Here is a 14,665-nt window from a genome sequence, read left to right as displayed (position 1 = left end):
AGATGATTATGAATCTTGTCTCTTATAATCCCCTCCAAGACTTTACCCACTACAGACGTGAGGCTCACCGGTCTATAGTTGCCGGGGTTGTCTCTGCTCCCCTTTTTGAAGAAAGGGACCACATTTGCTATCCTTCAGTCCTCTGGCACTATTCCTGTAGCCAATGATGACATAAAAATCAAAGCCAAAGGTCCAACAATCTCTTCGCTGGCCTCCCAGAGAATCCTAGGATAAATCCCATCAGGACCCGGGGACTTATCTATTTTCAGCCTGTCCAGAATTTCCAACACCTTTCCCCTACGTACCTCAATGCCATCTATTCTATTAGCCTGGGTCTCAGCATTCTCCTCCACAACATTATCTTTTTCCTGAGTGAAAACTGACGAAAAATATTCATTTACTATCTCGCCTATCTCTTCAGACTCCACACACATCTTCCCATCCCTGTTCTTGACTTGTCCTACTCTTTCCCTAGCCATTCGCTTGTTCCTGACATGTCTATAGAAAGCTTTTGGGTTTTCCTTGATCCTACCTGCCAAATACTTCTCATGTCCCCTCCTTGCTCGTCTTAGCTCTCTCTTTAGATCCTTCCTCGCTACCTTGTAATTAACTGAAACTTCACACCTCATCTTCACATGGGCCTCCTTCTTCCTCTTAACAAGAGATTCCACTTCTTTGGTAAACCACGGTTCCCTAGCTCGACGCCTTCCTCCCTGCCTGACCGGTACATACTTATCAAGAACACGCAGTAGCTGATCCTTGAACAAGCTCCACTTATCCAGTGTGCCCAACACTTGCAGCCTACTTCTCCACCTTACCCCCCCCCCCCAAGTCACGTCTAATGGCATCATAATTGCCCTTCCCCCAGCTATAACTCTTGCCCTGCGGTGTATACTTATCCCTTTCCATCCTTAACGTAAACGTCACCGAATTGTGGTCACTGTCACCAAAGTGCTCTCCTACCTCCAAATCCAACACCTGGCCTGGCTCATTACTCAAAACCAAATCCAGCGTGGCCTCGCCTCTTGTTGGCCTGTCAACATGTTCACTCCAGGGTAAAAAAGCCCAGGGAACTATGGATGAAAAAACATTCAGGATATTCAGAAGGAAAGAGGGTCTTTTTGAAAGTACAAGGTTTGCAAATCAACTGAGACATCTGTAGAGTACAGAGAGTGCAGAATGCAGCTTTAGAAAACAATTAGTAGAACGCGGAGGGATATTGTCCAGCTCTGGCAAGTTAAAATATGGAGAATTCCACGATTTTCTGCAAGTATATCAATTGGAAGAGGATACCCAGGGAAAGAAGGTGATCAATAAAAAAAACATCAACAGGGAAATCTGTAGGTGGATCTAGAGAATATTGATAGGTTCTTGAACAAATACTTTATATATTTCTTCACCCAAGAGAATGAGGAGAATAATATGGAATTCAGGGAGAGAAACTGTTAGGTTCTTCAGCAAATTGCTAGAGGGAGTGGTACTGTGTCGGAGGTGTTGGCTGGCTTGAAAGTGGACACATATCAAGGGCCAGGTGAATTGCGTCCGAGGATGCTGTGGGAAGCGAGAGATGAGGCAGCAGAGGTTCAGAACCCGATTTTTGATTTCCCTTCTGGTCCGGGTGGAGATGTCAGAGGATTGAGGAACAGCTAATGTGGTCCCACTATCTACACAATTTTGTACAGATAAGCAAGGTATCTACAGGCCAGTGAGTCTCATGTCAGTGGAAGGGAAACTAGTGGAGAGAATTCTGAAGGAGAGAATCTGTCTACATTTGGAGAGGCAAGGTTTAATCAGGGATAGTCAGTATGGATTTGTCAGAGGGAGGTCATGCCTGACAAACTTGATTGATTGTTTGGAACACGTGACCTGCTGCGTAGACGAAGGTAGTCCAGCTATAATAACAATCTGTTGATGTAACAAGTAGGTTTACACTAACACTGCAATGCAGTTACTGTGAAAATCCCCTCTTCGCCACATTCCTACGCCTGTTCGTGTAAACTTCGGGACAATTCAGGATGTCCAAATTACCTCTCAGCGTGTCTTTCAGGACTTGTGGGAGGAAACCTGAGCACCCGGAGGAACCCTACGCAGACAAAGGGAGAACGAGTAGACTACACACAGAAAGTGACTCAATTCTGAAATCGAACCCGGGTCCCTGGCGTTGTGAGGTAACAGTGCTAATATTGTGCTACCGTGCCGTCCCGTTATGCAATTTACATACATTTCAGCAACGTCTTTGACAAGGTCCCACATGGGAGAGTTAGAACGAAGGCAAATGCAAATGGGATAAAGAGTCACTTTACAAGTTGGATTCAAAATTGGCTTACCTTCTTAGCTTACGGAGACAGAGGGCGATGGCAGGAGTATGTTTTGATTGGAAGCCAGCATCCACTAGCGTACTATAGACAGTTGTGCTCTGTCCCCTATTGTTTGTAATTTACGTAAACGCCAAAGATAACTATTTGGGAGACAGGATCAGTCAGTTTGAGGATGACACAAAGATTGGTCGGGAGGTAGAGGTAACTGTGAGATTGAATGTCTTCAGTAACAAAAATATTAGGATTAATGGATAAAATGAACAGACAAGTGGCAGTTAGGATTTAACCCAAGACAAAAACACCTGTCTGAGCACTTGGCACGTCAACATTGAAGACTATGGCCGAGTGCTGGTAAATGGAATACGTGAGGAAGGTCTCGTCTTTCTCACGGATTGATGCTGATTCTATGGTCTGAAGGGTTTCTCCTGCACTGTGTGATCCTGTGAGTGTGAGTAGTAAAGGATGCACGTGTGAATTCCTTTTGGTTACAGGTGCGGGGTGTGGGAGTGGAGGTGGGGAGGGGGGTGGAATGCCTTTGCGTTTGACATGAATCTCCTTGAGATTAAAATGAATACAAATCAGGGTTAGTCGGGTTCTCTCACGTAGTGGGCGAGTAGATGATCCTAGAAATATAAAGGGCCAGCAGAATGTGAAAATGTTTGGCCCAGCGGAATTCTGGTTTTTGGCTGTGCAAATATACTCCCAGCATAGCAGGTTCCGCAACAGGCATATCATGGACTGATAATCGCCTGACACAGTCACTCTCTCTTACCCTCTCCCCTTTTCTCTGTTAAACACACAGGCGCACGCACACACGCGCACACATACATTCTGACGCAGACACTCACTCTCAGTCTTCATTTCTCTCGCTCACAATCAAAGGTTAACACACACAAACACAGATGCACAGAGATACACAATTTCTGAGACTACCGCTCTTCTTCTCAAGCTCTCTCTTTCTTTCTCCCTCCCACACACACACATACACAAACACACACATTTTCTAACACAGGCACTGCCTCCCTGTCAATATTTCTGTCTCGCTTACAAACACACACACACACATACTTTCTAACACGGGCACTGCCTGTCTGTCAATGTGTGCCTCTCTCTTTCAAACACACATACATATACGCACAGATATTTTCCAACATAGGCACTGCCTCGCTGTCAATATTTCTCTCGCCCTGGCAAACACACACCGAGCCTTCTTGACAGTCACCCTGTAATCCGCTCACTCTCAATCTTTCCCTCTCACACATGCACAGATACACACACGTTCACACAGAAACGCATGCACACACACGTACACAAAGACAAACAGACAGTTAGGCACACATGCCCAGAGGCACATACAAACACGCACATAGGCAGAATGTTTCTTACACTGACACACGCGCCCCTTCAATCACTCTGTGTCACTCACAACGCGAGCTATTCCACACTCTTCCTCACTTCTGTGAATGTGCCTGCCTGAATGCTGATTTGAGTGTGAGTGAGTGCGCGAATGAGTGTGGATATGTAAATGAGTGAGAGACGGTTGGGTTGTGATTGTCTATGTGAATTCGGCTGTCTCTGTGTGCGTGTGCTTGTGTGTGAGGAAAAAGATTATGTGTGAGAAAACGAGCGGGGTGGGTGGGCGGGGATGGAGGTTGGCATAGAGTGTGTGATTGTATTCAGGGAGAGTGTTTTCTTTTGAGAATCCAATTCTTTTTTTTCCAATTCAGTACAATTTAGCGTGATGGCCAATCCACCTACCTTGTACTTATTTGGATTGGGAGGGTGAGACCTACACAGACACGGGGAGATTCTGTAAACCTCTCATGGAGAGCGGCCCGGGGCCGGAATTGAATCGAAATCCTCGGCGCTGTGTGGAAGCAATGCTAACCACTGCGCTATGTGCGAACTTCAATTTAATGTGCACGTGTATTTGTTTATATGTGTATACCTACTTATGTTTGTACATGTCTGTGTGCGTGTGTGTATCAGAGAGAGAGACTGACAGATTGTAGTCAAAAAGAGTGCATGCCTATATGTCAACGTGAGTGTGTGTATCTGCACCTGTGTGTGTATCGACTTGTGCGAAATCGTATACACATGCAAACATCTACAGGAGATTGTGCCTGTGTGTATCGGTAGTGCCGGGTGGGTGTGTGAAAGTGTTTGCGACGAGTGCTCTTGTGTGTTTGATTGAATGCTTTTAGCAGATAATGCATGTGCACTCGTGTGTCTATCTTTACGTTTGTGACTCTGTGCATGTATATTTCTAGATGCGTGTGTGTATGCGAGGATGTATGTGTTAGTCTCGATGTGCGTGTGTCTGTGGCAGCACATTCCACTCCAGCGGGACATAGGTGGATTTGAGTAGGTCAGGTAGTATTTAAAGAGAGCTAGTAGAGAATGATGATCTTGTTAGCTAGGCTAAAACAATGCAGCGGAAACAAAATGTTTCAAATTTAAACTGGTGTTGCAGGCAACTATAATCCGCATACTGGTATCAATAGAACTAACACTGAATGTTTGTCAAGAAACATAGAATATAAAACAAGATTTCAGAAAAGTCATAAAATCATATATATTGTGGGGTGTGGGGGAACGGTAAATTGATTCAATTGACCTTTCGCCATGAATGCGCAGCGACGTAATATATGGATCATAGAGATACACTAGATTAAAGCGTCTCGGATTGGATCAGAATGTAAAGTTTGGAATATGGTGCACCCAAAGCTGAATTGAGCTATTCCTTCATGTCCGATTACTCTGGAAGGAAGATCCTTTGATTGCACGTAGATTCTGTTTGAGAAACAAACTCTATCAAGCTCTGAAATTTGTATCTGCATAATTGTTCACTTCCTGGCCACTCCAATGCTTCCTTGGCCGAGTGCCTTCCTTCACACTCTCTTGATCATTAACTCAGTAAATAGCTGTGTCTGCCTACATCACTGGAAACAACGGCTGGCAGGTCAATATTCTCATTGACCTGCATTGACGGCCTCCAAGGCCAATAGAAAAAAAGTGCAGTGTAACGATCAAATTTGTGTTTTAAACCACTTTATGGTCTTAGGACGGTACAGTGTCTGAACGGCTAGCACTGGTGTCTCGCAGCACCAAGGACCCGCGTTCAATTGCAAACTTGCGTGGCTGGGCGGAGCCTGCATATTGTCCATGTGTGCGAGGGTTTCTTCCGGGCGCTCTGGTATCCTCCCACAGTCCAAGGATGCACAACTCAGCTGGATTGTCCATTATAAATTTCCCCTTCGTGTCTCAAGGTTCGATGTGACTGCCAGAATGGGGAGGAGTAGGCTTAATTAGAATGCTCGTGTGGAAGGTTGGTGCAGATTTGATGGGCTGAGGGCCTCCTTCTTCACAATAAGGATTCGATGATTCCTAACACTTCGCTTCCTACGATGACAGCAGGAGCCGCCAGAATTCAAGGCATGCGCTGAGTTGTGCAGTCTGTAATTTTAGGAAGATTCCCTATTTTCGACTCCATTCCCTGTGAAATAAAGGCGGACATTGTTTTGCAGTCCCGACTAACTGTTGAATGTGATTTATGCACGAGGACCTCTACAAAATCCCTCTGGGCTGCAGATTTCTCCATTTGAATGATATTCAGCATTTTTGTTCTTCCCATCAAAGTCTACTACTTCATATTTTCCTACGTTATATTGCATGCCAATGTTTTACCCACTCATTAACATGTCTGTATCCCTCTGTAACTCTTCCTACCATTCGCGTCACTTGTCTTTCCAGGTAATTTGGATGGAGTTTGGCAAATCAGATACGGAGTGTGGGGAATCAGAGGTATAGACAAATAGTTATGACTTAAAGAGTGGACGTAAATTCAAGACGGGGAAGATGAAATTGGATTAATATGAAAGGAAGACAGAATAAGAGAGGAAATGGTTTGGGAAACAAGGATGGAGAGGGACGCCAGAAAGAGAATCTGTGGATGTAAAATAAATGCATTTCTGGATCTTAAATAATAATTATGATTGTGGGCGGCAGATTCCGTGTAAAGGCCTGGAAAAGCAGTGTCCATTTTCCAGAAGTAAAATCGATGTTGATAGGCAAAGTTTTGAAATGAGCAACATTGTAGTCAGCATCTCCGGATTTCTGTCCTGATCCCAGAAGGTTGATACAAACCCCAGTGAGCTCGACAGTGAGGGAGCAGCTGGTATTAACACGTTGTTTGTTCAGCAACCGGTAAATAATATCATTAGGGATGTATATTTTTAGCATCACTAACCATCCACTTCAATATATATAAACCGCTGTTTTTTTTCTGTCTCAAAGTCACGATGGATAGATCTTCGCCTTCAACAGCACATCTCCCTGGCACACAGCAAATGAGTTGGTCCGCACTCTTCCAGATAGAAGCTGTATACTATTTTGTACTCGCAGCATTCGGTGTGCCTGGTAATTTACATTTCTATAATGAGCTTTTGAACTTGTTTCTGTGCTAATTTCTGAATTGACTGTATTTATGTCATTGGCCTCCAATTCTGAGTCAAGTAAGGTGTTATTCTTTTAAATGCTTCAATTGACCATTCGAATAACCATATGATCTAAAATAACAGATACTTGCAGATTGTTTCTTCATGCGTTATTATCCTTCTGATGCTGTCTTCACTATTGCGCGAAAGTGTTGATGTTGTTGTCATTCCTTTTGCTTTTACATTTTACAATTAAAGTTTCCTTCCGAATTTTTGTATTTTCCGGTTTTGCTCCAACAAGCTTCCTCCTCCCGGGCCACTTTTTGTCCACCTCCTTCCAGCTTCATTTTAGTGGTGGGCTACTCTCTTTTGATCAGTTACTTCTCATCTTTCCCTCACCGTTTATCCTGTGTTTTTTCTTCTCCCTTGCTCATTTTATAACTTGTTGTCTTGGTCTCTGGTTTTACGCTCATCAATCGTATTACCTGCTCACTCAACCCTTCATTCCTGTACCTTGTCTTCTCTTCTGATCGGTTTTATTCTCAAATTTATCTGAATTTATGCATTCGAAATTCAAACGAAACGCCATCTAGAGGTTGACACACATAGCGTTTCAGCTGCGAGACGTGGCTCCACAATGGAGGCAAACACCATGTATTGTCTATTCAGGAGATAGATACAGCAAGCCAGGGAAGTGCATTTCAGTACTGTAGCATTCAAACAATGCCAGTAGATCCTTTACATTTACTTTTGGCCAGCGATTCTACTGTTCCTTCAAAATTTCCAATAGCATGTTATATAACTGGTTTATCTTTTACTTCTTACAGTGAACCTCATAACAATCGCAATCCTGTCCTTCAAAACATGCGGTCTCTCCAAATGCAGCTCCCGTTATATTGTGGCAATGGCGGCAGCTGATTTCATGGTTATTGTCGTTAATGTAATGTTGAATCGCATTATTACAATGTATTGGCGTTACACTTCCCTGCTATACACTCCCGCCTGCAAATTCATTATGTTCCTGTCTTCCACTACCATGGACACTTCTGTTTGGTTGACGGTTTCTTTTACCTTTGATCGCCTGGTATCCATTTGCTGTCAGAAGCTTAAAATAAAATATTGCACCGAGAAAACCGCTATTGTTGTTATCACCATTGTGACCTCGCTATCCAGTTTGAAGAACATTCCCTGGCCCTTCCTGTATTATAGTCATTATACCAGAGCTAATTTGGGATGCCAGCTGTCAACGCATTTTTTTACGCTGCACATTTGGATAGCATTTTCGTGGATTCAGCAGCTGCTAACGCCAGTTGTTCCATTCTTTCTGATTTTATTCTTTAATATTGTCACCATCAAACGCATTTTAAGAGCCAATCGCGGCCGAATGAGCCTCCGGCAGCACAGCAGAGACAGGGATGAAAAGGATCCTGAGCTGATGAACCGCAGAAGATCGATTGTGTTATTATTTGCAATATCCAGTAGTTTTGTCCTACTCTGGATAACAACAGTGACATATTTCATATATTCTAAAACTGCAGGAACCTTCAAGCGCAGAATCGAATTCACCAGTTTTCCGATTTTTCAAGAGACTGGGATTATGTTGCAGCTTCTGAGCTCCTGCAGCAACACAGCTATTTACACAGTAACGCAGAGAAAGTTCAGAAACCTGCTGCTCAAGGTGATTAAATATCCGTTTTCTCTGATTTGGAAGACATTGACAGATGGTGGGATAATTATTGCGCGTAGATGGAACTCGGATTCCCATTCTCACAATTCAAGCAGAAAAAAAACATCACTTAATTTCTAGGAATCTAGTCAGCAGAAGTTCTAAATATCTAAAATGGATCTTTTTAATCCATTTGTTCTCAACTGTTAATCCAAGAAAAAAGTTACCCACCTCTGAAATTCACTCGATGAAATGAAATAGATGGGACTGGACTATCTGTTTCAGAGACTAAGTGCCTGTGCCGGGATTCAATTGATGGAATTTGGTGCCAACAAAATTGGCGCCGGTCCCGGATCAATTCATCAAGCATTAATGAGCGAGCACGTGCGCCACGTGGAACTCGAGCAATTCGCCGGGTCGGCAATGACACTCGACAGACTGAAAAGCTGCAGCCGCAGATCAGCACTCAATTCTCCCCTCACACGCATCCCAAGTACAAGATGGCTCTTCTTGTGCCGGAGCATACCCTTCTAGTTCTTGGGTCGGCTGGGATCTGAGAGTACTTCGCAGGAGCCTTCGGGGACACCCATATGAACCGTGGCACTATGTTCATAGTGGGCAGTCTGCAGTGTGAACAGCTGCATGGCTGCCTTGCAGGCTGCAGCAACGGTGTCCCATTGCCATCCAGCGCAACCTTACCGCCCGCTTCCTAGCGGCCACCGCTATTGCTCCCGGCACTGGCAGAAGGCCCACACCATCGCAACAACTTCCTGCACTATGCACCGATGTTCGATACCTTTAGAAACATAGAAAATAAATGCAGGAGAAGGCCATTCGGCCCTTCCAGTCTGCACAACCAGTCAGTATGACTATGAGTTATCATGCAATTACGTATCCCACTCCAGCTTTCTCTCTATACCCCTTAATCCATTTAGCCGCAAATATATCCGTCGAACCGGCCCCAACAGCTTTCTGTGGCAGCGAATTGCACAAGTTCACAACTCAACGAGAGACGAAGTGCTGCCTCATCTCAGACCTGAATGGCTTACCCCTTATTCATAGGCTGTGAGCCATGGTTCTGGTTGACCCCGACATCGGGAACATTCTCCCCACATCCATCCTGTCCAGTACCATTAGCATTTTATATGTTTCTATGAAATCCCCTCTCATTCTTCTAAACTCCAGTTAGTACAAGCCCAGTCGATCCAGTCTTTCTTCATATGTCAGTCTTGCCATCCCTGGAATTAGTCTGGTGAACTGTGGCTGGATACCGTCACGAGAAAGAATGTCCTTCCTCAAAGTAGGAGACAGAAACTGCACACAATACTCAAGGTGTGGTCTCAGCAAGGCCCTGCATAACTGCAGCAAGATATTCCTACTCCTATAATCAATTCCTCTCGCTGTGGAGGCCAGCATGCCCTTAGCTTTCCTCGCCGGCTGCTGTACCTGCATGCCAACCTTCGTGACTGTTTCACCATGACATCCAGGTAATAATAATCGCGTATTGTCACAAGTAGACTTCAATGAAGTTACTGTGAAAAGCCACATTCCGGCACCTGTTCGGTGAGGCTGGTACGGGAATTGAACCCGCGCTGTTGGCCTTATTCCGAATTACATGCCAGCTGATTAGCCCACGAAACCAGCCCCTCGGTTCCTTTGCACTACCCGCTTTCCTAAACTGCCACCATTCAGATTTTAAAAAACTGTCTTCATGTTATTGGCACCGACGTGGATAGCCTCACATTTACCTATATTAGATTGTACTCGGTATGTATTTGTCCACTCTGCCAGCCTGTACACGTCGCCCTGCAGCCTTATTACATCCTCCTCGCAACACAAACTGCCACCAGCTTAGTGTCAAATTTGGAGATATTTCATGCAATTCCTTCGTCCAAATCATTTCTATATATTGTGAACCGCCAGTGTTCCAGCACTGAATCCTGCGCTACCCCACTAGTCACTGCCTGACACTCTTAAAAGTAACCGTTTATTCCCACTGACGCCTCCTGCCTGCCAGCCAGTTCTCTAGCTACGCAAATACATTACCCGAAACACCATGAACGTTAATTTTTCTCACTAATATCTTTAGTGGAACTTTGTCAAAAGTCTTTCTTTAAAGTCCAGATACAGACAATCCACTGGTTCACCCTTGTTCACTCTACTGGTCACATCCTCAAAACATACCTGAAGATTTTTCAAGAATGATTTCCATTTATTTGCACCATTCTGACTTCAACCTGTTCCCGCTTTCCAAATGCTCAGATGTTTCACCCTTAATAATTGACTCCAGCATTTTCCCCACCACCCATTTCACGCTCACCGGTCTATAATTCCCCGTGTTGTATCTGCCTCCTTTTCAAAAAACACGTGGGGATATATTAGCTCCCGTCCAATCCATTGGAACGCTTCCAGAGTCTACAGAATGCTGGAAAATGATCACCGATGCGTCCACTCTTTCTCGGGCCACTTCGATAAGTACTCTGGGATGCAGCGCGCAAGTCTCTAGTGACTGGTCGGATTTTAATCCAATCAGTTTCCCCAATCAATTGCCTGACAATTAAGAATTTCCTTCAGTTCTTCCTTCATGCGAAACACTCTGTCGCCTCGTAATTCTGGGAATTACTTGCGACCTGCTTATGGCAGACAGATCTGAACAGTTCTGCCATCTCTTTGTTGTCCAATTTGAATTTAACTCATTCAAACTGTAAGGAACCTACATATGCCTTCACCAGTCATTTTCCTTTCACAGATCTATAAAAGCGTTTGCAGTCAGCTGTATGGTCTCTGCAAGCTTAAACGAGTATTCTAATTTCCTTTCCGGGTAGGGCAGCACGGTAGCACAGTGGGTAGCACTGTTGCTTCACAGGCCAACGATCACCGGTTCGATTCCTGGTTTGGACCATATCTCTTTGGAGTCTGCACGGTCTGCGTGGGTTTTCTCCCAAAAGTCCGTAAAGACGTGCTGTTAGGTAATGTGGGCATTCTGAATTTTCGCTCTGTGTACTCAAACAGGAGCCGTAATTGGCGACGAGGGTCAATTCACAATAACTAAATTGCAGTGCCAATGTCAGCCTATTTGTGACAATAAAGATTATTTATAAAAAAAATAACGGGTTGCCTCCTCTGCTGAATTTGAAATTGATCCCTGTCCTCAGGCTTGCTGCTTTTTCGAGCCAATTCATAAAACTCCACTTTGGCTTTTTCTTGTTAGCAATGCTTGAACCACCTTTACCGTCTTACCTTTTCTCCACACAGCGGTGGACAATTGTTGACGTTCATCCATCTGTTCTTTAAATCTCTGCCTTTGCATATCCATCGTCAACACCATACATATCATTTGCCAGGTTAACCTAACCAATGTACGTCTCATGCCATCAAAGGTAGCGTTCTTTAAGTTCAGGACCATCGTCTCAGACTTAACTGTGTCATTCTGCAACTTAATGAAGAGTTCATAGATCATAGAATTTATAGTGCAGAAGTTTTTCCAATATATAGGTTAAAAAACGGGCTGAGGTCCTACAAGCTGAACTCAGGGTGTTAGGAGTTAAACTAAAAAGTAGCACCTGAAAGGTAATAATCTCAGAATAGCTACCAGTGCCACGAGCTAGTCAGAGTAGGAATGTCAGGATAGATAGGATTAATGCGTGGCTCGAGAGATGGTGCAATGGTGAGGGATTCAAATTTCTGGGGCATTGAAACCGGTTCTGGGGGAGGTGGGGCCAGTACAAATCGGGCGGTCTGCAGCTGGGCAGGACTGGAACCGATGTCCGAGGGGGGTGGAGGTGTTTGCTACAGCTGTTGGGGAGGGTTTAATCTAATGCTGCAGGGGGATGGGATCCAATGTGGGAAGTTGGAGGAAAGTAAAACGGGGCCAAAACAAAAAGCAGGAAGGGGCAAAGTGTACGGCAGAGAAGCAAGAATCAAAAATCAAAAAGGGCCACAGTGCAGGGTCCAGTGACTGAGGAGAGTATGAAAAGGGAGGTTGCCAATGCAGGCTTGAGGATGTTGTACCTAAATAGGTGCAGTATACGGAACAAGGTAAATGAGCTTGTTGCACGCATTGAAATTCGCCGGTACGATGTTGTGGGCATCACAGAAACGGGGCTACAAGGGGACCGGGACTAGGATCTAAATATCCAAGGATATATGTCCTATCGAAAGGGCATATAGATGGGCAAAGGGGGCGGGGTTGCATTGTTAGTAACGAATGTCGTTAAATCGATAGCAAGGAGCGATATAGAACATACAACATAGAACATAGAACTATACAGCGCAGTACAGGCCCTTCGGCCCACAATGTTGCACCGACATATGAAGTCAAAAAACAAAGGCCATCTAATCTACACTATGCCATTATCATCCATATGCTTATCCAATAAACTTTTAAATGCCCTCAATGTTGGCGAGTTCACTACTAGAACAGAGAACATAGAACATAGAACGATACAGCGCAGTACAGCCCTTCGGCCCAAGATGTTGCACCGACATGGGAAGTCAAAAAACAAAAGCCATCTAACCTACACTATGCCATTATCATCCATATGCTTATCCAATAAATTTTTTAATGCCCTCAATGTTGGCGAGTTCACTACTGTTGCAGGTAGGGCATTCCACGGCCTCACCACTCTTTCCGTAAATAACCTACCTCTAATATCTGTCTTATATCTATTACCCCTCAGTTTAAGGCTATGTCCCCTCGTGCTAGCCATTTCCATCCGCGGGAGAAGGCTCTCACTGTCCACCCTATCTAGAATCATAGAATCATAGAAGTTTACAGCATGGAAACAGGCCCTTCGGCCCAACCAGTCCATTAAGCTAGTCCCAATTGCCCGCACTTGGCCCATAACCCTCTATACCCAGCTTACCCATGTAACTATCTAAATGCTTTTTAAAATACACAATTGTACCCGCCTCTACTACTGCCTCTGGCAGCCCATTCCAGACACTCACTACCCTCTGAGTGAAAAAATTGCCCCTCTGGGCCCTTCTGAATTTCTCCCCTCTCACCTTAAACCTATGCCCTCTAGTTTTAGAATCCCCTACCTTTGGGAAAAGATGTTGACGATCTACCTTATCTATGCCCCTCATTATTTTATAGACCTCTATAAGATCACCCCTAAGCCTCCTACGCACCAGGGAAAAAAGTCCCAGTCTATCCAGCCTCTCCTTATAACTCAAACAATCAAGTTCCGGCAACATCCTAGTAAATCTTTTCTGCACTCTTTCTAGTTTAATAATATCCTTTCTATAATAGGGTGACCAGAACTGCACACAGTATTCCAAGCGTTGCCGTACCAATGTCTTGTACAACTTCAACAAGACGTCCCAACTCCTGTATTCAATGTTCTGACCAATGAAACCAAGCATGCCGAATGACTTCTTCACCACCCTGTCCACCTGCGACTCATCCTTCAAGGAGCTATGAACCTGTACTCCTAGATCTCTTTGTTCTATAACTCTCCCCAACGCCATACCATTGACTGAGTAGGTCCTGGCCTGATTCGATCTGCCAAAATGCATCACCTCACATTTATCTAAATTAAACTCCATTTGCCATTCGTCGGCCCACTGGCCTAATTGATCAAGATCCCGTTGCAATCCTAGATAACCTTCTTCACTATCCACTGTGCCACCAATCTTGGTGTCATCTGCAAACTTACTAACCATGCCTCCTAAATTCTCATCCAAATCATTAATATAAATCACAAATAACAGTGGACCCACCACCGATCCCTGAGGCACACCACTGGTCACAGGCCTCCAGTTTGAAAAACAACCCTCTACAACCACCCTTCTGTCGTCCAGCCAATTTTGAATCCAATTGGCAACCTCACCCTGGATCCCGTGAGCTTTAACCTTCTGCAACAACCTACCATGCGGTACCTTGTCAAAGGCTTGGCTAAAGTCCATGTAGACAATCTAACCCCCTGATCATTTTGTATGCCTCTATTAAGTCTCCTTTTAACCTTCTTCTCTCTCACGAAAACAACCTCAAGTCCATCAGCCTTTCCTCATAAGATTTTCCCTCCATACCAGGCAACATCCTGGTAAATCTCCTCTGCACCCGCTCCAAAGCCTCCACGTCCTTCCTATAATGTGGTGACCAGAACTGTACGCAATACTCCAAATGCGGCCGTACCAGAGTTTTGTACAGCTGCAACATGACCTCCTGACTCCGGAACTCAATCGCTCTACCAATAAAGGCCAACACTCCATAGGCCTTCTTCACAACCCTATCAACCTGG

At 44.6% G+C, this 14,665-nt stretch overlaps 1 long non-coding RNA gene across 1 annotated transcript; it reads left to right on the top strand.

Annotated features, from left to right (window-relative positions):
- The first annotated feature begins 2,036 nt into the window (after window positions 1-2,036).
- On the top strand, window positions 2,037-7,641 carry LOC140396753 (uncharacterized). The gene is made up of 3 exons (XR_011936620.1): window positions 2,037-2,168; window positions 6,615-6,737; window positions 7,582-7,641. It is a non-coding gene; the product is annotated as an uncharacterized lncRNA (long non-coding RNA).
- Window positions 7,642-14,665: the final 7,024 nt, after the last annotated feature.

This window comes from Scyliorhinus torazame, chromosome 20 (genome assembly GCF_047496885.1).
Source record: "Scyliorhinus torazame isolate Kashiwa2021f chromosome 20, sScyTor2.1, whole genome shotgun sequence".
In the NCBI taxonomy this organism is placed as follows: domain Eukaryota; kingdom Metazoa; phylum Chordata; class Chondrichthyes; order Carcharhiniformes; family Scyliorhinidae; genus Scyliorhinus; species Scyliorhinus torazame.
Note: the sequence above shows the minus strand (reverse complement) of the source record. Positions and strands in the feature narration are given on the sequence as shown.